Source organism: Pelodiscus sinensis, chromosome 6 (genome assembly GCF_049634645.1).
Source record: "Pelodiscus sinensis isolate JC-2024 chromosome 6, ASM4963464v1, whole genome shotgun sequence".
Taxonomy (NCBI): Eukaryota; Metazoa; Chordata; order Testudines; family Trionychidae; genus Pelodiscus; species Pelodiscus sinensis.
Window position 1 is genome coordinate 85,256,299 of NC_134716.1, and position 23,781 is coordinate 85,280,079.

At 42.9% G+C, this 23,781-nt stretch overlaps 1 protein-coding gene and 1 long non-coding RNA gene across 6 annotated transcripts in view; one reads left to right on the forward strand and one right to left on the reverse strand.

Annotated features, from left to right (window-relative positions):
- Nucleotides 1-23,781, forward strand: part of IQGAP2 (IQ motif containing GTPase activating protein 2) — a 214,803-nt gene that overhangs the window by 80,673 nt on the left and 110,349 nt on the right. The gene's annotated exons all lie outside the window — the stretch shown is intronic.
- Nucleotides 18,033-23,781, reverse strand: part of LOC142829927 (uncharacterized) — a 43,969-nt gene continuing 38,220 nt past the window's right edge. Inside the window, exons 6-7 of the long non-coding RNA XR_012904854.1 lie at nt 18,429-18,476; nt 18,033-18,168 (exon numbers count right to left, since the gene is read on the reverse strand). This is a non-coding gene — a long non-coding RNA (uncharacterized LOC142829927). The remainder of the gene's footprint in view (nt 18,169-18,428; nt 18,477-23,781) is intronic.

Here is a 23,781-nt window from a genome sequence, read left to right on the forward strand (position 1 = left end):
TACTGATAATAAAACTTACCTAATTAGAAAATCGGACATTTTATATGTCCAGTATTTTCTCAATTTGCTTCCCAGACAGAACCCTCAAATACCAGACTGTCTGGTTCAAAACCAGACACCTGGCAACCCTACAGGTCACTTCCCAAACCCCTGCACTCTAATTCCCTGCCCTAGATCACAACTGCCTGCTTCATCTCAACTCCCTTCCAGTCTCCCTTACCCCAAGCTCCCTTCTGCACCCAACCTCCATCCCAGACCCCACATCTCCTCCATTAATATCATGAAAGAGTGTGGTCCTCGACCACCTTCCAAAATCTTGGTGTGGCCCCCTGGTAAAAATTATTGCCCATCACTGATATTTCAGCATTCCACCCTTGGGGAAAGAAGTCACTTGGTTTTTGTAAATCTCCTGATGGGGTGTTTCCTAAGGGACTAGATAGATCCTTCCCTCAGGTGAGGCAGCTGCTGCCAATGTGGGACCTTAATTTGATCTTCTCCATGTTGATGTACCTCTTGAGCCACTAGGTCCTTGCTTACTTGTCTACCTCTCGTGGAAGGTGGCCTTTGGGTGGTGGCTACATCCACAAGAAGGGCCTCTGAGCTGCGGGCATTCACATCAGAGCCACCTTATACAGTTTCCACGAAGACAAGGGGCCGAGCCACCCTATTACAGTTTTCCATAAGGGGAAGATGCAACTCAGGCCTCACTTGGCTTTCCTTCCTAAGGTGTGTGTTTCACTTAGGGTAGATCAAGGGGGAGGAAGATATCCTAGCCTAAGTCACATATCAGTGTTGGGCAACACTTGGAGGTCTGTAGAGCACTCACTGTTTACAGAGAACACACAAAGCCCTTTAGGAAGTAATCACAAGTTTTTGTTGCCATTGCAAAGTGCACGAGGGCTTCAAGTTTCCTCCGTCTGATCTGTGAAGAGATGTGCTATCTGTAAGTGCTATGAGTTAGTGGATTCCTTATCCCGCAATAGCTGCACATTCCATGAAGGTAGAATGCCATAGTATAATATAAATCTTTCATATACACAGCATTAAGTGAGGCAGGATTTTCCCATACAAATTCAGCTTGTTCATGTTGAGTTTTAAGATTGGATTCAGTTACAGCAGCACTGTTAAGTAAAAGATGAGCTGTTTTCTGTGCTGTTGGCAAAAAAATTGAGAGAGGAATAACTGATTTGCGTAGGATAGATACTTGAGCTGTCTTCTGTCCCCAGTACACAAAGCACTTTTGTGCTGAAATCCAAAAAAGAATATGTCAGGCTTCTCATGCCTGTGTGAGAGGATATCTGTGTAAAGTATTGTACATCTATAAGATACATTCTTGCAATGGAATTGGAAGAAATGATGGTGATATTCTTGTAACAAGCAGTTGATAGACAAAAGACTTTGCTGTCTGGGAATTCTTTTGATGTATGTTTGCTGTATTACTGCATATAAAAGTATGCTTCTGTCACTATTCAAATGCAATCAGTTACTGATGAAAAAATAAGTGCTATTAAATATTTTGACTCCAGCATTTTTCAGTAGCTATCAAGCCAGTTCATCAGTAACTTACTGGTCTCCAGTACTGACAGGCTAAGAATTCTGTAGTTCTTATGTTATCCAGTCTACCCCTCTCCAGTCAACTTTTGTTTAGCTCATCCGTCCTTTGGTCTATTTAAATGATGTATAAGCTCTGCAGGCCAGAGACTGTTGTGTTGGTAGCATGTTTAGTGCATTGGGTACAACTTGATTGTGGCTTAATGCTCATGTTGTTGTAATGCCTTAAATTAGAGCCAAAATGTAAGGCTTGCTCATTGCTCATAGCTGTGTGGGATGGGGAGCAGAGAGTTTGGTTTACATGGAATAGTGGTGTGAGAGGGGGATGTAAGATCTCATTTAACCGGTTCATAGATTAAAGGGGAGGGGGGGAGGCTGCTCCGGCCCAGCAGGGCTAGTGTGTCCCCTCCCTCCCCCTGCTACAGGCAGGGCTGCTCCAGCCTGCCCAGAGCAGCTCCTGCGCGCAGCACACCCAGGCCCACCATGGATGGGCTGCTTCGGACCATTGTGAGCCCTGGGTGGGGGAAGGGTATGTCATGTGCTATCTAGACTGCAATCACAACCTAGGCAGCTCCCATTGGTTTGTTTCCAGCCAATGGGAGCTGTGAGATTGTGCTGCTTCTGGCCCCAGCACATGAAGTGTCTTCCCATCCCCTCTTCCTCCTGGGCTTACAGTGCTTAAACGCACATGGGTCCGTCCTCTTCCCCCCCTCCCCCCCCAAGCTGGCTGCTTTGAGCAGCATGCAGGGGCAGGTCAAGCAGGTAGCCTACCACAGGCTTACACTGTCATTTTGTTCTGCCTCCAGTAGTGGCACACAGAATCCAGTGCTTTGGAGACCACTGTTCTTTTTACTCTGAATTGCAGCATAGCCAGTGGAAGAGAAGTCATTTTGTTTTTCCACTCCAAAACTTCTCTTTTCTCTGCCTGTGTTGTGGGATTCTGTGAAAAGGGCAAAGTAATTAGCAATGGATTACATTAAGCCTTTTCCATAGCAAACAGGTGTATCTTTGTAGATGCTAGCTTTTTGAACAGGTATGTTCTTCCTCTCCCCATTTGAATTGTTTCTTCATGGTGTAGTACACAGCATGTAGTAATCACAACAAAATCAGTTGTTGTAAAATCTAGTTAAATCGAATTACAAAACATTTCTTGTGTTCAAAATTAGGGAAAACTAAATATTTAAAACAAATGTGTATCCAAACAAAGCTATTAAAGCAACCCACTCTGATTAGGCTTCAGCTTGCCATGTGAACAGGATGTAAGATCTTTAATAAAACATCATCTGATTTTGGCCTGGTGAAGAAATGGGTTATCAAGCTGCATCTCAGGCATGTAAGGCTTGCTTTTTTAGCCCTTCTAAGGAGGTCTATGTTTAACAAGATAGACTATTTAAGGATGCATTAAATATGTATTCTTTAGCTTTGAGTTAATTTTGTTGGCTATTGATTATATCTGCATGTGCTCTGCTAAAGAAGGGTTAAGATCTTGTTCTACTTTCCAAAACTGATTCAGAAAACTCAGCATGGACCTCAAATATCCTGTTTAGATGTGCAGATGTTCTGTGCCCTCTTGACATAAACTCCTGACCAGTGAGGGGCAAACTAGGCTAGTGAGTGGGCTGCATGAGTGGCTTCCTTCATATCTGTGTGCGCCAGACTGTGTGAACTAAGACTGTCTCCTGGGCTAGGGTAGTCTTGTGATAGGTGTGCCAATTGAACTTTGAATGCAAAGGAGAGCACCCGGTTCTTACAATGAGTGCCCTCAGGACACACCTCACTTGACTTGCCCTTGCTTTAAGTACATGTCACCTCTGAAATACCAACAGAAGGAAAAGTACATTGATGAAAACCAGTAGAACCTGGCAACTCGGTGCATGGGCAATGGTAAACAAAATGTCTCATTAGACACACAGAACCTCAGTGAGCTGACTGTGGCCCTCAGACTGCTGCTCCTGAACTGTAATTACAGCAGCTACTTGCCAGTCAGTGTTGCAGAAACATTCTCTTTAAAGCTAGTGCTGCATGTATTCATTCCTCAAGTCCAGCTCACTGGCCTACCTTGTTTCTCACCTACTGAGGCCCCCTTCAAACTCCTGACTTGAGCAAGAAAGCTTTTTGTCAGACACCTAGATTGACATAATTAGTTGGGGGGAGGGGAGGGAAGTCAACATGGTTTCTGTAAAGGGAAATATGCCTTGCTAATCTATTAGAGCTCTTTGAGAGGGTCAACAAACGTGGACAAGGTGGATCCAGTGGGTATAGTGTACTTCAATTTTCCCCAAAGCCTTTGACAAGGGGTCTCATAAAAGGCTCTAAAAGTAAGTTGTCATGGGATAAGAGGGAAGGTCCTTTCGTGGATTCATAACTGGTTAAAAGACCAGAAACAAAGGGTAGGAATAAATGGTAAGTTTTCTGGGTGGAGGGTGGTAACTAGTGGAGTCCCCTAAGGGTCTGTCCTGGGACCCATCTTATTCAATTTATTTATAAATGATCTGGAGAAAGGGGTAAACAGTAAGGTGGAAAATGATTCCAACTGCTCAACACCAAAGTAGACTGTGAAGTGCTTCAAAAAGATCTCACTGAACTAAGGGTATGTCTACACTTGCTCCCTAGTTCAAGCTAGGGATGCAAATGTAGCCGACGGAAATTGCTAATGAAGCGGCAATTTAAATATCCTGCTCTTGATTAGCATAATCTCGCCTGCGCATTATTCCGCTCAACAGCTGATTCGAACCAGGAAGTGCACTGTGGGATGCATTAGATTCAAACTAACGTGTCCCGGAGCGCACTTCCTGGTTCGAATGAGCTGTTGAGCGGAATAACGCGCAGGCAAGATTATGCTAATCAAGAGCAGGATATTTAAATTGCTGCTTCATTAGCAATTTCGGTTGGCTACATTTGCATCCCTAGGTTGAACTAGGGAGCAAGTGTAGACGTATGCTAAGTGACTGGGCAACAAAATGGCAAATTAAATTTCATGTTGATAAATGTAAAGTAATGCACATTGGAAAAAAATAATTCCAACTATACATACAATATGATGGGGACTAATTTAGCTACTGCTACTCAAGAGAGATTTTTGGAGTCATTGTGGATAGTTCTCTGAAAACATCCTTTCAATCTGCAGTGGCAGTCAAAAGCAAATAGAATGTTGGGAATCATTAAAGCGATAGAGCAGCGTTTCCCAAACTATGGTCCGTGGCCCGATAACGGACCGCGGAAGAAAAATGCCGGGCCTCAGCGTGCCTGGTGGCTGCTGGCCTTTAGGCCAATTTGACCCATTCGGTCGAATCGGGCCCCACACCCCTGTACCCGGAAGTGCCAGCGAGTTAAGAGCCAGGGCCCTGCTCCAGCACTATGTGGAGCTGGGCCTCTCCCTGGTTCTGCCTGGAGTGGGCCCCAGATTCCCCCCCCCCCCACGCGTCCTCCCTCTCCGCCCCCATAGCGTTCCCCTCGGCCCCGGACGTCTCTGCCGCATGCAGCTCCTCCTCGCCGCCTGCCGCCCATGTGCGGTGTTGCACATGGGGGGGGGGGGGGAAGAGGACGCCTGGGCATGGCGTGACGTCACGGCCCGGGGTTTTGAAACCCGCGGGAGTCACGTTGCGGGGCCTGGCTGGCTCCAGGTTCAGCCTCCGGGGCCTGAGTGCGGACCCCGGTCCCGCAATGTGGAAGGAAAAGGTGGGGGACCGGCTCGTGCAGCGGTGGAGGCGAGGGGGGGGGGGGGAGAAGGCACCAAGGGACAAGGGTTTGGGAGAGACAAATGCCAGGGGACCAAGTGCAGACCATGAGGGAAAGGGCAGGAGGGGAGGTGTCAGTGGGATGGGGGACAGGGTGATGCTGGGAGAGGGGAAGGGCCCTGGAGGGGGAGGTTCTGGGAGAAGGCTTGAAAGAAGGGTGGGGCATGAGGAAGGTCAGGATGGAGCAAATCATGTGTGAGGGCACAGAGGCAGGAGGGGAATGGGGCAGAGACAGTTCGCAACTACTTGGGGCAATCTGGCTGGTAGACACACTCATGCAGCCTGAGCACATTTACCAGCCAGGCAGTTCAAAACTACAAACTGTGATACATCTAGTAATAATACAAGTTACCTACTGAGAGAAAATACCAGACATATAACATGTCTGGTATTTTCTCAGTTTTTTTCATGTGTTTATATTTTTGGGCTGCAAAAAGCAGAAGTGGGGGGGGGGGGGGGGTGAAAGGGTTCCAATTAAAGTAAAAAGTTTGGGAAACCCTGGTCTAACCAGCTTTCTTTCTGTCTCACAGCCCATTTATCCAATCCATATTCCTTAACTTGCTGACAAGAATATTGTGGGTGACCATATCAAAAGTTTTGCTAAAGCTGGCACTGGGAGATTTGGGAGGACCAGAAACAACTTATTTGAATATTCATCATTTGGTTAATGAATATGCAAATGAACATTACTGGTCCTCCAAAAGTTCGTGAATGGATTTACTGGTCCAGGTATCAAAAAGTTTGGGAACCCATGGGATATAGAGAATAAAACAGAACATCTTATTGCCTCGATATAAAACCATGGTACGCCCACATCTTGAGTACTGTGTACAGATTTTGTCACCATCTCAGAAAAAGATAAATTGGCATTGGAATAGGTTCAGAAAGAGGCAACAAAAATGATTAGGGGTTTGGAATTGGTCCCATATAAAGAGATTAAAAAGACTGGGTCTCTTCATCTTAGAAAAGAGGAGTCTACGGGGGGGGGATATGATAGAGGTCTATACAATCATGACTGGTGTGGAAAAGTAGTTTATTCCCACAATATAAGAACTAGGGGTCACCAAACGAAACTAATAAGCAGCAGGTTTAAAACAAACAAAAGGTACCTTTTCTTCATGCAGTGCATCAACCTGTGGAACTCCTTTCTGGAGGATGTTTGAAGTCTAGAATTTTAACAGGGTTCAAAAAAGAGCTAGGTAGATTCATGGAGGTTAGGTCCATCAATGACTACTAGCCAGGATGTGTAGGAATGGTGTCCCTAGCTTCTGTTTGTCAGGAAATGGATTAAAGGAGAGGGATCATGTGAGGATTACCTGGTGTTCCCTCCCTCTGGAGCATCTGGTATTAGCCACTGTTGGCAGATAGGGTACTGGGTTGGATGGACCTTTGGTCTGACCCAATATGGCCATTCTTATATTGTTCAATATAATTTTATATCCTTATGACAGTTCACCTCCTGGGTGTGGTTTGTCCTTCCTGCTCTTTCTTTCATTTGTGTGGTTGGTGGTAGTTAGACATCTCTTCCTTTTGGCACCAGTGGCTGGTTCTTGCAGCCTGCTATTCCTCCTCCCCAGCACCCAGTGGAGGTGTGGGCATCCCCATGCCATCACTGTCACTACCTTTTTATACAGTACTTCACACTTTTGGAAATTGATGGGTTTGATTTAGTGTCTCTGAGATCACACGTACTAAAGCTAGCTACTCTACCATTTACAGCAGGGGCTCCCTTCCCTTTGGGCATATCTACAGTATAAGATCAGGGTTCAAACTCAGGCTTGAGCCTAACCCTACTCTTCTGTCTACACACGAATTATGCTATCCCAGGCTCACAGGACTGCAGAAGGGTGGAGGGTTTAAGCCTGAATCAAGCCAGAACCTGGGCTTCAAGCCCTGTTGGCTTGCAGAATAGACACAGTCCCACTGGACTTGTACTTTGTTGGACTCTTAGATCTTCCAAGTCTAGTGTAGACCTTGTCATAGTTGAGGTTAGAGTTCTTAAATGGGCTTAGCATTGGGCATAAGTTCCTGATTTAGTCAAAATGTTATGTAGCCAATCAGTGCGAAAAGAACACAGAAGGTTAGCTTAAGTCTTCCTACCTGATGGTGTCTAGGACATCCTGTAGGCAAACTGACTTTGTCAACTGGACAGTCTATTTACCACCATGAACAAAAGGCTAGAGCAGCCATGTTTTGGGAGGACGCTAGGAAGTCTGGAATATTGGCTGTTGGACTCATACCTGCAAAATGCAGTTTGGATACAGGATTCCTGGGTTTCAACAATCCCTAACCTAAGCCTTGAGGGTCTGCACTAGCTTGCAATGCCAGGTTAACCAACTCAGGGTCTGCTAACTAGAGTAGTGATGCTGGGATTACACTGCAGTTGAGACGTACCCTTTATTACTATTTCTCATGATTTGAAACATCCAGGCAATGCTCTGAACCCCTTTCCTGCAAATCCCTAAAGGATCTAAGGTCATGTTGATGGAGTCTATTAAAGAGAAAAAATATATTTTGACTCTCAGATGATATAGAACAGTGGATTACAGTTCTTGTGGTGTTTTAATTATCTTATTAGTATTATGGTAGCAGATTCCAGCTCATTTTGCTAGATCCTGCATAGAGGTGCAGTAAAACAGCACCTGCCCCCAGAGACCTCAGCATTTAAATGTTTAAGTTAACTGGTAGGGAGGCAGGGAAGAGAGATGTAAGAGCAGCTTCTCTCATCAAAATAGCAACTTAAGTCATTTAAGCCTTTTGTACAGTGATAGAAATTAATGAGCTCTGATGTTACACTAATTAACATGATCAAAGTGTCTAGCTTGTTAATAGTTTATATCACAGCCAACCCTAACCTAGTGGACTGTTTTTGCTTCAAGTTTATAGCTGTAGGATTTATGGGATTTTTTTTTTTTTGAGCGCTTAATTTTTAAATCAGACTAGTGATGTGCTACATTCTGGTTAGTTCACTGACTACTTGGGGCATGTGGATGAATTTAAATCTGACTGCTTTTGAAGGGTCATGTTCAGTATATGTTATGAGGTAATACACTAAACAAGGGGTGGGGAACCTGAGGCACAGGAGCCAGATGTGGCCCCCAGCTTGCTTGGATCCGGCTCCTGAGGGGAGCCCACTGCCCCCACCACAGGGCTAGTGCACACAAAACATACTAGCCTACGTCCCAAGGCTCTGTGCGAGGGAAATGTGGGGAGTGTTAGGATTGTGGACTGTCAGTGAGGGGTTTGGATTTTTTTCTTTTCATTTGTGTGTGGCTCTCAACTGACGTTTTTCTGTGGTGAGCAGCCCCCCAACCCAAAACAGTTCCTAAACCCTTACTGTAACAAACCCCTGGGATCCAAGCTATTTGGCCGTTAGTCAGAGGTTCATTCTAGCAAAAGGGAGGAGACAGCCCCTGGGGCTGGAGGAGCCCTGTGACACTACCTATTATTGAAAGGCATATGTCCCTATTTAGACTACTTTTGCTAACTGAACTCTTGTAACTTATCACTGTAGCATCTTCTTATTGGTGATGAGACTAACTTTGTGTGTGCATTATAGTGAAGTTTATTAAACTGCCAAATAGTGAATTTATTCCCCTAAAGAAGGTTGGTTTTTATTATTAAAATGCAGCACTGGTGATCAGGATATTGAAGTTTCAGTCTTGAGTCTGCCATGGGTTTGCTGTGTGACCTTAGACAAGGCAATTAAACTATGTACCTTCATCTCTTCATTGTAAAATGGGGGGAAATATTTACCTATTTCTAATTAGGTTGTTGGTAAAGTGCTTGTGAGATCCTGGAAAGAAGCTGTAGGAGAATTGCAGGAGACTTCCCCAGAAAAAGGCTTAAGTTAGTGTCACTTCTTCTTGTATGTTTTATTTGTGAAGACGACGTCACTGATTTTTTGTGAAGAAAGCTTGCTTTTTTTTCAGGTGAACAATTGCTTTTCAGTTTTCTTGCTCTTGAATTGAGACAGGAGGACAGAGTGCTTGACTTTGATTTTTGCCACACGATTCATTACTTTATGTAAACCACTAAGGTCTGCTTTCTTAATATCTTCAAACTTATTTTGATATGTTTCTAAGCCTATAGGTTTTGACTCTTTGGACCTGTTTTTTATTAGGTTTTCAATTTGTTTCTGCTATACTTTTCCAGATAACCATAAATGAATACAACATTTGAGGGAAAATAAAACATCTTGTTATATAAGGCAATTGTGTATCCAGGTTGCGTTCTTTTCGCTACAACAACAAAAGGTTAGAATATGCAGAGTGCTTCCATTGAACTATCAACAATACCAAAATTAGCAGTAGCTATTTAGTAGTACAGCGAAGTATGAATAGCTCATTATTTTACTCATGTGAGCTACCTTGTATTTGTAAACACTGAGTTTCTTGCACTGTGGTCTCTGGTTGTTTTAAGTCCTTCTGGAATTCCTGTCTTCTCTAACCTTTGGTAACCTAAATAGGGTATACTTAGCAGATTTTGCCAGCTTTTTCAACAAATATTGAGAAATAGATTGCAGTCTCTCTGGGCAGGACAGTCCTTTTTGTGAGCACATTGTTTAATATGGTGGGCCTGGAGGCCCCAAATAAGAGCTTGAGGTACTATCCTAAATGCATTAACTGCTTGGCACCGTAAGGTGGTGATGGGTACTCCACTGTTACTTTGCCACACTGAAAACTGACTACTTATTTCTGCTTTTTTTCCCTATTTTAACCTAGCTTCTGAACCATGACTGACTGTTTTCAAACCTCATTTCATGATTATTCTAGTTTCCTTAACCTCTTGAGGGACTTAGACTGACACAAGGCCTCTGTCAAACTGTATCCATTCTCTTAACACATTGAGAAAATTTCTAGTAGGCTGATATGGTCAGGATCTAGCAGATGGGGTTGGAAAGGAATTTCCCCTACGACAGATTGGCAGAGACCATCTTCCCTGCCTTCCTCTGCAAATTGGGGCTCAGTGTCACTTGCAAGTGTAAATTAGTGAGTGGTGGATTTTCTCTAACTTGAAAGTGTTAAATCGTTAAATCATGGTTTGAGGACTTCAGTAACTCAGTGGTTGTGGCCTACTAAAGGAGTGGGTAGGGGTGATTCTGTGTCCAGCAGTGTGCGGAACATTAGACTAGATCATGATGGTCCCTTCTGACCTGGTCTGTGTGTATATGAGCAATATTGCTTAAGTTACCATAAGATTCAACAGTAGCTTGTATGTTTGTATATCCTGGATCTGTAGAGATAAGCTAGAGACCACATTCCTTTAGCAACCTGAGAAATATGGACAACTAATAAATTAAACACACCTTTATTTATTCTATGCCTGCATGCAAGGACCTTTTAAAAATCATTTTGAAATTAAAACAAAAACCTCTTCAATTAACATTTGGTCTCCCACGTCTGGTTATAATGTTTCAGCTCAAACAACTCTGCTTCTATGTAGACTGAAGTTCTCTGCTAACGCTAGTAATGCTCTGAATGCCAAAAGCTATTTTTTCTGAATAGCAAATTTCCTTATGGGCAGGTTTGGTTTCTGTAGTGGGTTTCACCAATATACAGTATATGTTGTTTGGGACATCTTCTCCATGCCTTTCTTCTTGCCAAACTAAAATGTCAGCCTTGTCTCTGGCTCTCAATCCGGTGTATAGCTAACCCTAAGGCCAACCCCAACATGGCTAAAACAAAGCTCTGAATTTTCCAATACTAGGCCCTCCCTACCACCACCTTTCTTGATTACTGTAATAACGCTGCCATCCTTCCTGTCATTCAAGACCACCATCTTTGGCTTTGGGCCTCTCTGTAGGTCCTTGCATCAAGGCTATGTATAAATCTTAAAAATTGTTTCTGCATAAGACATGGGCTTTCCAATCGATCCTTGTACCTACATGTACATGTACATGATATCACATCCATGCTACTGCAAAACCCTATTCCTTGGCCTTGACAGCTGCAATTTTATTTTACAGGTTTAATCCATTCAGAGTCCTGGTGCAGAGATGATTTTTCCTAGGCCTTTGCTTTACTGTCACCCTTCCTTTTGCATCTCTCCACAGATTGTCCTTCATAGTGTAAAACTGTTACTTAAGGTTCTCATTGTACATGTAATCTCTCATTTTTCTATCAGCTCTTGCCTGTGATTAGCCCATGCCTTTAGCTTCTGTCCAGCAGGCACTTGCATGTCCTCTTCACATCCCATTTTGAAATCCTCCTATGATGCTTCCAAAGAATTTAACAGTTAGGGCAGCGATGGGCTGATTCCACTGCTTAATATGCTGACCAATATGGTCTTATTGTTTTTGTTGCTCTCCCCTATCTCTATCATCTGACTTGTCTTGTGCTTAGATTGTCAGCTATTTGTGTCGTTGTTGTTTTGTCTCTCTATGCTTAGCATACTGGGATTGTGGCCTTAGTCTAGGTCTCCTATTTGTTCTTAAGGTAATATTAAAAAAATTATAACCATCTCCCCAGTTACCTCCCAGAAACCACCCCAGATTTTTAAGAGAAATTGCTTAATTCCCCTTCTAAAATGTTGCTATGGCATCTTAATATCATTTCATTAATACTACTTATTCGTTCATGCCTGATCAGCTGACCTGGCTGGCCATCATGCTTGCAGCTAGAAAGAATTAGATTAGATTTCCTCTGGAGCTGATCATTGTGGCTTCTTTATCTGCTGCTTCACTGCTAACTCCCCTCCACTTCCCCTCCCTCGTTCCTTTACTTCCTTCCCATGGTGTTTGCTGTTTTGCTAGCATTTCTTCCTAGCCCTTCTTGGTAGCTTGGAAGCAAGCCAAGAACAGGAAGGTAAGATGGGCCTCCCTCATGATGATAGACTCAAGCTTTGTTAGTATTGGACCCAGGTCAATATATTACCTTGGAAAACTATTACTGAATTTGATGTACTTGATATTAGCTGGTGATAAAATATATCTTCAGACATAGCAAAATAAAATCTTTTTCAAGACTTGCACAAAGTGCCTGTTCAATTTTAGGGACTGGAGAAAGAGGTCTGCACTTACACATTTCACTACGTGCATTTTGCTATATATTGGAATGGTGACTGCCTATGCTAGAAATTAGAAATGCTGAGTAAACAAGGCTTGGCTTTGTCACCTGGCTTGTCTGAGACAGCAAACACCAGCCTGGACGGGCGATCCTAAACTTTAAAATCGCTTTCTGTGTGGCAGTTGACATTCTGGACTTCTAATCACTAATTAACCCACATAGAAGCACAGTGGGATAAAACAGATTAAAATAGCTAATAGTTTCTATGCTGCCACCTTGTGAACTTGGATTTTGTAAGAGTATCTACAGAATTCTATTTGTAGATGTGGCAGGAAAGCCTGGCATGGGAAAAAAGCATATACATTTGTCACTTTAACATACTGCACACAAGATCCTAATTCTCCACTGTTTTGTGTCTTTTATGTAGTCCCTATACCTTTACATGGTAAACACAAAGTGCATAAAAAAGGCTACCATGAGAGAACCATACTGTTAGGCAACATTGTGTAGGTGTGATGGATAAACAAGATGCCTAGTAATGAAGAATACAGCCCATAATTGTGCATGTGAAAGCAGTCACTCTCTGTGTGTGTGTGTGTGTGTGTGTGTGTGTGTGTGTGTACCCACACCCACACCTTACTAATAGATTCTTTAACAATTTACAATAGTTTAAAACAATATTTTAAAATCCAAAACTTTCTTACTAGTACAATGTTGGGGATTTGCTAAACAAAAAGTCTAGTTTTACTCTTGCTGAAGATTCAGATAGGTAAGGTACAAAGTCCTGTTCTCAACTTATCCTATATTAAAACAAGGCTTCTGTAAGTCATAAGTAGGGTTGTAAGAGTTTAACTATTTTACTGATAAGCATCATCTTAGAGATTCTAGTTGTAATTCAACTCTTCTGACAGCCGGCACTGGCTTCTGGCCTTGCTCCTGGGTGCCAGCTGTGGGCTCTGCAGTATAAGCCTTATACTGCAGAGACCGCAGAGCAGCCAGCTCTCCAGGAGTGGGGACAGCTGCCAGGAGCCATTATGCGTAAGCCCACTCCTGGGGAGCCAGCTGCACTGCAGGCTGTGCAGTATATACTACAGAGCCTGCAGCACATGTAACCACTAGGATTTTTAACAGTTACACGCTTTTTTAAAACTTCTTTTGTATCGGTAGGCATAAGTCACAACATTCTCTGTTCCACTGCCCAAGAATGAAATATAACGGTGCCTTTCATAAGGCATGGGTTTGCCAACACTCTCTGGGATTGTTCTGGAGTCACCAGGAATTGAAAATTAGTCTTCAATTAAAATTGTCACTTGATGAAACTTCCAGGATTATGTCCAACCAAAATTGGCAAACCTAATAAGGCCCTATTCTGTATCCTGTGTATAAAAACTGAGTTAGTGTTCCGATAGATTCTGTAATGCTGGCAATGCAGCATAACTATGCCCTTCTTGTCCTAAAGTGTTATCTTAAGTTTATTTCAAGTTTATTGGCAGTACCCTATATGGGGATGCTACAGGAATTAAATTGAGGGGTTCGGTACTTTTGGATTACGTTTTTGGAAAGTGGCAGGACAGGTATAATGAAGAAGGGAGGTGTCACCTGTACACCTTGTTTCCCTTCCTTCCTTGTCTTAATAGAACGAAATTCAGTTGCAAGGTATGTAACTAACTGCATGGAGTCCAAGATGTGAATATCCGCTCTGGGTGTGGCTGATGTGTATGTGGAAATCCATGTGCGTTGGAAAAGGGGGAAAAATAGTTTCGCATACTAACATCTATTAACTGCTTCTTGTTTTCTACTAAGAGGATTTTAAATAGATTGGTGACTCCAAATAAAATAACTAGCTTACCTCCAGGTTAGGCACGTTTTTACTTCATTACAATGTGTGTGCTGGTCTCATGAGAACAGAGCAAAAAGGGTAGTGGTTCTCAGATATGAACATACCACCCTCAATTCCCTTTTAGTAACTAAACTTTCTGAGCATTTTAGTAATGCTTCTAAGTAACGCCTCAGTATTTGGCTTGTGATCTTTGTCCTCTTCAGGCTTCATTGAACCTGCCTTCTCAAACTCATGAACATATTTATGGCCTTTGTTACATGCATTTTGAATTTATTCTTAAATAAGTGTATTTGTTTTTCAAATACAAGACAGTTCAGATAATAGTGTAGCAATATTAAACAAGTTATTTTGAGCTTGCGTTCAGCACTTCTCTAGTCTTCTGTGCTGAATGTTAGCTATAACAATTCAAATGCTTTTGTCAGCAGTACTTTTTTATTTAACCGCACAAATTAACAGCATTTTCTTTATCCGTTAAGTTTGTGGTGAAGTGTAAATGCTTCCAGTTACTACTTCAACTCTCCTCTTGTTACTTTAATAAAAAAAAACCCCTACCTTTTCCAAGTTTAAGTATGATCTCTCGTTACTACTATATTGCACAGTGAAACCAGAATCTTTTGCTGTGTGGCACTCAAGGTCTGTCATACAGGTAATCACTGTTACTGTGCCAGGAATTCACTAACTTTTTGATGTCTTTTGATTTATGTTGCTACAAATAAAAAGCATTGTACTGTAGATAGAAACTATAGCTCAGTACTCAGTTCCAGCTGGCTCTAGGTTGCTTTGTATCGGTTGCATTTTTGGAGCCTTTCATCTTGAGGTAGCATATTTTAAAAGGCAGAATCTTCTCTCTCTGAGCTGACAAGTACTGCAGTAGCAGAATATAAGATTCCTTTGCATTCCAAGGACAGCTTCGTTTCCTAAAATATACACTTTATGGGAAATATGACGTTCCTTAAAGATACACTTGCATTGAAGTTCACCAGGCAAAATTAATAAACCTAGTTGTTCATCTTTTTCACACCTGGTTTAGATAGATCAATCAGGAATATGTTCTCTGCCATACCATAGCATGTTTTAAAGAACTACCAAAATGATTTCATTTAAATAAAGACCAAGCTGTTAGAAATATTTTTGAAATGTGAGAACTGAATCCCACCTCACTTGTATGCCAAAATTAGAATTGAAGCCCTTCATATTGTTTCCTGTTATAGTTCGTCGCATCCCTGCTGCTCAAGTGGTGTAAAGATGACAACCTTTCCTCCGCATTTGATGTTAATGACATCAGTTGTCTGGAGGCAAAACATCGTTGAACACTTACCTTGTCAGAGAAATAGGTGTCTTGTGCACCATTTTATTTGTTTAATTCCGAGCTATATGTGATAGTTACCTCGATAATGACTGGGCATGGGTTTGCAGGGGGAAATACTTTGCCTCAGCTTAGGATATCTTGTCTGGATAGAGAACTATTAAGATTAAACCAACTTTTTGTGCCTTCCTTATGTTAATTTGATTCAGGAGCCAATGTGGTAACTTAGACAGCCCTGAAGGAATGTTGGTTATGCCAGACTTCAGCAGCGCTGCTGAGAATCTCAGTAGTTAAATGCCAAAGCCCTGTCTGTCTCGACATCATCTCCTGCCATGGAACACCCCTACATCAGCCTTTGCCAGGGGTTCTTGGGGCTGTTGTTTTCTGTTCCTGCAACAGGTAGGTTCTCTTTGGTAGGTGCAGGGGCATGAAGAGCCTCTTCTGCTATCCCAGCTGCTTTATTTAGCATGCAGGGGACACAGAATCTTGCCTTCATGCTCTCTTCTCTTTTTTTGTTGTTGTTGGTCACTGTAACATTCATTACACTTGAAATAAATGTGAAATTAGGGTGACCATAGTAGATACAAAGGCCAGAAGGGGTCACAATGAACATTTGATTCAAGTTCCCGCATAACCCTGGCCAGAGGACTTCCCTGAATGATTTCACTTTGAATTATTTTTTTAACTTAACTGAGGTGGCAACCCCAGAGGTGTTGGGGCTATGAACTGCTAAGTCTAGTAGTATTAGGGCTTAGCTCTGGCACAAATTAAGAACTGTTTTTAGGGAAAGTACAAGGCAGGGGTGAGCAATAATTTTTGGTTGGGGGGTCACTCCATGAATTTGGAAAGTGATTGAGGGCTGCACTCTTCCATGATATTAATGGAGGAGGTGGGGGGAGGAGGGGAGGTCTGGGATAGAGGTTAGGTACAAAAGAGTTTGGGGTAAGGGATTAGGGTGCAGGAGGGAGTGTGGGGTCTGGGAGGAAGTTTGGGTGAAGGAGAGAATTGTGACCTGGGACACTGGATTAGGGTGCAGGGGGGTGAGTTAGAGCTAGGGCTGGTAATTGGGGTATAGGAGGGGATGCAGGCAATTGGGTTGTGAGCTAGGGCAGGAAGGGATTGTGATCTGGGGCAGGGTATGGGGGGGAGGGGGTCAGAGGGTTGGGGAAGGGAGGGGCTGCAGTGCCAGAGGCAGGCTCTGGCCAGGAGTCTTGCAAGACAGCAGCCCAGCAGTTTCTCAGGCATGCAGACAAGGAGCCTGACCTGCCCTTCCCAGGCTGTAGCCATGTGCTTTTTGAATAACTGAGCCAAGGAATGGAGGGGGACTGGTGCTTCATGGCTGCCTGTTACTCAAACAGGCAGCTCACACTAGAAACTGGCTAGAAACTGTCCAATGGGGTTGTGCTGGGGTCAGGAGCAGCACTTGAATCCTTTCTCCTCCCCTCTAGGCACAAGAGTTTTTAAAGAGAAAACACCCCACAGCTGCATTTCTGAGCAGTGTGAGACTGGGGTGAGGCAAGCAGGGAGCTTGCCTGGGGCTGCCCAAGGCATCTGTGGGCCAGATCTGGTAGCTTGGCGGGCCAGATCTGGCCCATGGGCTGTAATTTTCCCAGGCCTGGTATAGAAGCTCCATGCCAAGTTTTGTTTGGGCTGGACATCTCTATTGTAGTCTCAGAGAAATACAAATAATCCAACAGCCTCTGCCTTTCTCTATACTAGCAGTAGTTTCAGGTCAGTTAAGGCCACGGTGTCGGATTGGATTATGATGCTCTATAGCAGAAATAATGTAAATGTACTCTTAATTTCATATGCGAGAATTCTGGTTTTGCTGACAGCCTAAAGTGGCAAGCTCTTCATTGATTGTTGATAGCCAAAAGGCTATCCTGCTTTTTCTATGCTGTCCAGTGTTCTTACATTCTCTGCACTTGCTTAGTCTTTGTGTTTGTAACTCATGTAATAGTCCGCCTCCAAAAATAAATGCTTATGTTATGCTGTTGTGTGCTAAAGGAAAAAACAATTTGAGAGCTCCCCACCAAGAAGTCTTAGATTTCTCAACTGCATGAATAAATTACTTTCTAAACTTCAAAGCTACCTAGAGAAATAATCAATGTCAAAATTGTGTATCATTTCTATTTATTGCCACTCTCAGAACATACATTTGCATTTAATGACAATCAAATTTGCATACAACTATGCACTCCAATAGCAACAAAAAGGGAAGGATAAGCAACCACCACAGAATGATCATATGAGGAATAAGAATACAAGGCTGAACTTGAACATTAGTTTCCTATCAAGCAGCTCTTGCTGCACTTTGACAAGGCTACAAATGCACCACCACACACACAAGCATCAGTTTTTTCTCCTCCATAACGTATTCTTCCCCAAACACCCTGATTTATGCATACAATGTCTTTAACACTGACATTATTTTACAGAAGTTTATGTATCTGACTTGATTGGAAAGAATAATTTAATTGTAAGTTAGTGATGTGAAAGAAATTTGTACACTTATACAAATGTAAAGATCAAAAGGAGCAAAGGCACTATGCAATTGTGTGCTGGAGTATACAGTAAACAAAAGATGGCAGCCTTATGGCTATTACCAGCCAAGAGGGATGCTATACAGGGGATTATGACAAGGCCACATCCCATATGAGTATGAGCTTGTAGGAGGTCAGGATCCTGCCTTCAATGATCTCCCGGATTGCAAAAGACTAGCAACATCTGGAAGTAAACAGCCAAACAGCAACGGGCAAAAATATTAAAGTAATAAAATGTACGGTATTTGTCCTGAGAACTTACTGAGCTGACATGAAAGTAGGAATAACAGATCCTCTGGAAAAGGGCTTTATTCCGGAGGATCGCGCCAGTCCAGATGCTTTTTTTCTGGCTTTTCTCCAAGCCGGGAAAAAAGCGGCAGACATGTTTATTTAAATCCGCGGGGGATATTTAAATCCCCCGCGGATTTCCCTATGCTGACTTACCTGATCTGCATCCCTTTTCCGGAATTTGTGGCCAGTCTAGATGTAGCCCTTGGGTAGAACAGAGGAAACATGTCAGTGAACCCATACTTTTCACTCAGTCTCTGCACCGCAGGCCAAGGTGCTTCTTAATGACACTGGTTCCATACAGTTTTTGTCTGATACAGTCTAAGATCTATTTTTAGGGTTGCCAGGTGTCCAGTTTTCCACTAGACAGTCCGGTTTTTGGGCCCTCTGCCCAGTAAAAATCCAGAAAATACCGGACACGTGCAATGTCTGGTATTTCCTGGTTTTCCGGCTGGGAGCTGGACACAAGCCAGGTGGGGGGAGTGACTGGGAGGCGGGGCGCGATCAGCATTGGGAGCCCTGGTTGTGTGTGAGTAGGAGGAGGGGCAGCCCAGTCCATGCTCCTGCACGCCGGTCAAGCGTGTGGTGGACCCGCAGCCGGACTGACTTGCATGGGATGGGAGCGCCTTGAGAACTGCACAGCCCGGGTCAGTCCTGCTCCCTGCCAGCTGATTCACTCCCCTGCCACCTCCTAGCTGGCTGGTTGGTTGATTTTCCCTGACTTTTCCTCCCAGTCTTCCCCGGCCAGTCCCCCCCCCATGTCAGCTCTGCCTCCCGCTGGCTGGTTCCTGCTCTGGATCTTCCCCGGCCAACCCCACTGTACCCCCCCACCAGCCCTGCGTCTGGCGGCCAGTTCTCCTCCCTCCCCCACCCCCAGCGAGCTCCCTTGGCCAGCTCCGCCTGTGCCGGCCGCTCCCCCCACCTCTCCCGGCCAGCCCTGTTCCCCCCCCCCCCCCACCTCTGTTAGCTCTGTTTCCTTCCTCCACCTTCCTCCTGGCCAGCACCCCTCCCCTTTCCCTCCCTCCCAACCTTAACCCCCCTCCCCCCATGAAGTGTGTCCAGTATTTTACTTTTTATGACTATCTGGTTACCCTATATCTATTGTTTGTAATTTTCTGAACTATTTAGATAGTCTTTGCCTGAGAGAAACCACTTCTAGGGTTTTTTTCAGAAAATGGCTGTCTGCAAGGTTTACAGCATCCTCTCCTCCCATCTGTAATCATGTTAACATCTCTATGGTAACGGGAGTTGCTTCAGTGGAAAAATATCAGGGAAAATAATAACTGTATTTGTAGCTCCTTTTAATGTTTTATCAGGGAACCCAGTATCACAGGGCCAGCCACTTTGATGTGGACCAGCAATGCTGAATGGAACACGGTTTTGAGATCCTCTGGTTTAATCTGAGCACTGACTTTCAACTTACAAAACTCTAAGTTCTTTTTAGCATTTTAAGGGATACTACAAATCAACCATAATTACTGTGTATTAATGATTAAATAGCTAAGAACATAAGAACAGTCGTACTGGGTCAGACCAAGGTCCATCTAGCCCAGTATCCTGTCCACCGACAGTGGCCAGCACCAGGTGCCCCAGAGAGAGTGGACTGAAGACAATGATCAAGCGATTTGTCTCCTGCCATCCCTCTCCAGCCTCTGACAAACAGAGGCCAAGGACACCATTTTATCCCCTGGCTAATAGCCTTTTATGGACCTAACCTCCATGAAATTATCTAGTTCTCTTTAAACTCTATTATAGTCCTAGCCTTCACAGCCTCCTCTGGCAAGGAGTTCCACAGGTTGACTACACGCTGTGTGAAGAAGAACTTTCTTTTATTAGTTTTAAACCTGCTCCCCATTAATTTCAGTTGGTGTCCTCTAGTTCTTCTATTTAGGGAACTAATAAATAACTTTTCTTTATCGGCCCTCTCCACACCATCATGATTTTATAGACCTCTATCATATCCCCCCTCAGTCTCCTCTTTTCTAAACTGAAAAGTCCCAGTCGCATTAACCTCTCCTCATACGGGACCCGTTCCAAACCCCTAATCATTTTAGTTGCACTTTTCTGAACCCTTTCCAAGGCCAAAATATATATTTTTGAGGTGAGGAGACCTTGAATACTGTGTACAGATGTGATGTGGGCGTACCATAGTTTTATACAGGGGCAGTAAGATATTCTGTCTTATTTTCTATCCCTTTCTTAATAATTCCTAGCATCCTATTTGTCTTTTTGACCGCCGCTGCACACTGCATGGAAGTTTTCAGAGAACTGTCCACGATAACTCCAAGATCTTTCCTGATTTATAATAGCCAAATTAGCCCCCATCATACTGTACGTATAGTTGGGGTTATTTTTCCCGATGTGCATTACTTTACACTTATCCACATTAAATTTCATTTGCCATTTTGTTGCCCAATCACTCAGTTTTGTGAGCTCTTTTTGGAGTCCCTCACTCCATAGTCCTTCTATCTTGACTATCCTAAACAGTTTTGTAACATCTGCAAACTTTACTACCTCACTGCTTACCCCTTTCTCCAGATCATTTATGAATAAGTTGAAAAGGATTGGTCCCAGGACTGACCCTTGGGGTACACCACTAGTTACCCCTCTCCACTCTGAAAATTTACCATTTATTCCTACCCTTTATTTCCTGTCTTTTAACCAGTTCTCAATCCCTGAAAGGACCTTCCCTCTTATCCCATGGCCATGTAATTTATACAAGAGCCTTTGGTGAGGGACCTTGTCAAAGGCTTTCTGAAAATCTAAGTATACTATATCTACTGGATCCCCCTTGTCCACATGTTTGTTACCCCTTCAAAGAACTCTAACAGATTAGTAAGACAGGATTTCCCTTTACAGAAACCATGTTGACTTTTGTCCAACAAATTATGTTCTTCTACATTCCTGACAATTTTATTCTTTACTATTGTTTTTACTATTTTGCCCGGAACTGAAGTTAGACTTACCGGTCTGTAGTTGCCAGGATCGCCTCTACAGCCCTTTTTAAATATTGGTGTCACGTTGGCTACCTTCCAGTCATTAGGTACGGAAGCCGATTTAAAGGATAGGTTACAAACCACAGATAATAGCTCAGCAATTTCCCTTTTTAGTTCTTTTAGAACCCTTGGATGAATGCCATCTGGTCCCGGAGATTTGTTAACATTAAGTTTTTCTATTTGTTCCAAAACCTCCTCCCAAAACTAGCTGAGACTAGTTTAGTATCATACAGAAACTATAGTGAAGAATAAAATTGTCAGACGTGGATGAACATAATTTGTTGGGAAGTCAACATGTATGATTTCCCTTTACAGAATCTTACTAATCTACTAGAGTTCTTTGAGGGCTGGGGGAGAGGGAGGTAGGGTGGGTCAACAAGCATATGGACAAGGGAGATCCAGTGGATATAGTGTACTTAGATTTCCAGAAAGCATTTGACAAGGTCCCTCACCAAAGGCTCTTAATTCATGACAATTTACCTAAGAGGGAAGGTCCTTTCATGGATTGATAATTGGTTTAAAAGATAGAAAATGAAGAGCAGGAATAAATGGTCCGTTCTTAGAATGGAGAGAGGTGGCTAGTGGCGTCCCTCCAGAGTCTGCACGGGGGCCAATCCTATTTATAAATTGTCTGGCAAAAGGGCTAAACAGTGAGGTGGCAAAATTTGCAGGTGATACTAAATTGCTCAAGATAGTAAACAACAAAGCAGACTGAAGAGCTTCAAAAGGTTTTTGCAAAACTAGGTGATTGGGCAACAGAATGGAAAATGAATTTTAATATTGATAAATACAAAGTAATACATATGGGGAAAAATAATCCCAACTACACATACAAAATGATGGGGACTAATTTAGCTGTAACCACTGGAGAGAGCTCTTGGAGTCATTGTGGATAGTTCTCTGTAAACATCCAATGTGCAGCATCAGTTTAAAAAAAGCAAACAATGTTAGGAATATTTTTTTAAAAGGAACAGAGAATAAGACTGTATCTTATTGCCTCTATATAAAGCCATGGTTTGCACACATCTTGAGTACTGCATACAGATGTGGTCGCCTCATTTCAAAAAGAGAGTGTCATTGGAAAAGGATGAGAAAAAGGGGCAACAAAAATGATTAGGGGTTTGGAACAGGTCTCATATGAAAAGAGATTAAAAAGACTTGGACTTTTCAGCTTAGAACAAAGGAGACGTAGGGGGCATATGATAGAGGCCTCTAAAATCATGACTGGTATTGAAAAAGTATCTAAGGAGAAGTTATTTACTTATTCCCCCAATATTAAAAACTAGGGGTCACCAAATGAAATGAATAGGCAGCAGGTTTAAAACAAACAAAAGGAAGTTTTTCTTCACAGGGTGCACAGTCAACCTGTGGAACTCTTTGCCAGAGGATGTTGTAAAGACCAGAAATTTAACAGAGTTCAAAAAAGAACTGGATAGATTGATGAAGGTTAGGTCCATCAATGGCTATTAGCCAGGATGGGTAGGAATGTTGTCCCTAGCCTCTGTCCGGTGCTGGAAATGGATGACAGGAGAAGGGGTCATTTGATGATTACCTGTTCTGTTCGCTCCCTCTGGGGCACCTGATATTGGCCACTGTTGGAATACAGGATACTGGGCTAGATGGACCTTTGGTGTGACCCAGTATGGCCGTTCTTACGTTCCTCCATCCCTTTGGAATGAGTGGATCTTTCCGTTTCTTCTATTTCCATGACCCTGCTGCTGACTTTTAAGTGTTTTTTGTAAAATGCCAATCATGCTAGTTTCCAAATCTTTTCAGGTTTATGAAAGTTGTTTGCTGCTTTTATGTTTGTTTGATATCTAGTATGCTATCACTAACACTGCCGTTATCTCTCTTGAAAGGTAAAGTGACTTATTTTTAGTGTTGCTTCATCCATTCTATGGTTACTTTGGGGGCATTGACAGCCCTTACTTTTTTGTCTTCCCCTTTCCCTCTCCTTGTTGGAGGAACAAACAGACTTATTTTCCTGTATCTGCCAAAAGCTCTGTATTGTCTCTCATTAAAGTGTAAGTTCAACTAAGCAGGATGATATCTTCAACAAAAATGAGGCCATCCAATTACGCTCATAACATTTTCCTCAGTTGCCTTCTGTAGTTGCTTTCCTTATGTGTCAATAACAGTACAAAACATAGGGGGGGGGAATAAACCCTTGCCTTACTTGGTTTGTCAGTGTCTTAATGCACATTCAGCATTATCGTATATAGCCTTGATTGGTTTTGGTGTTCTATAGAGTGCTGTTTTCCAAAGACAACCTGGACACAATATCAAAAGCCTTCTTGAAATTTATAAATTTTATCAGAGTTGCTTTTTACTTGGTTATATAGTAGGTCTTAACAACAATATGGTTTGCCTGTGAGCTCACTAAGTTGGCAGTCTGTTTCCTGATGCATATCAGCATGATGTTGCACATGATTTTCTTATTTCTGTAAACTTGAATTTGTATCAATGGAAATAGTGTCAGTTGACATGAATGTGGTGAAATTAGCAGTTAAACA